This window comes from Octopus bimaculoides, chromosome 3, assembly GCF_001194135.2.
Source record: "Octopus bimaculoides isolate UCB-OBI-ISO-001 chromosome 3, ASM119413v2, whole genome shotgun sequence".
In the NCBI taxonomy this organism is placed as follows: domain Eukaryota; kingdom Metazoa; phylum Mollusca; class Cephalopoda; order Octopoda; family Octopodidae; genus Octopus; species Octopus bimaculoides.
The window spans coordinates 91,402,332-91,402,891 of record NC_068983.1 but is presented as its reverse complement, the minus strand read 5'-3'; positions in this window follow the sequence as shown (position 1 = coordinate 91,402,891).

Below are 560 nucleotides of genomic sequence, written 5' to 3'. Positions count from 1 at the left end.
AACTGAAACAATCACATTTCGATACTGTAATGACAGATACTTTCAGAGAGAGAGATGTATATGTATACATATAGATGTATATGTACACGTATATGTATAGATATATATAGATATATATATAGATATAGATCTATATGCAGACATGTATATGTATACATATGTGTAGATGTATATATATATATAGATGTACGTGTAATATGTACACATATATACATATATATATACATGCATACACATATCTATACATATATACACCCATCACACACATACACATGGACACAAACACACACATTAGTCATTTGTTTTCTTATCCAAAACTACGTCAAAATTACTGAATGGATCTTTATGAAATTTGGAAATTACATTCTATGCATAACGGCCATAACTCCTATGAAAATTCATATTTTTTGATGTTGATGAAATTTTAACACGAACATAAAAGATGAGCATTATTTGTAATTCAACGGTACAACAGTGTAAGACTACCCTTTCAGATATACTTACATTGTGATTTCTGCAATGTGGTGCATAAATTGTCAAGTAAATGAGACGCATCTTTG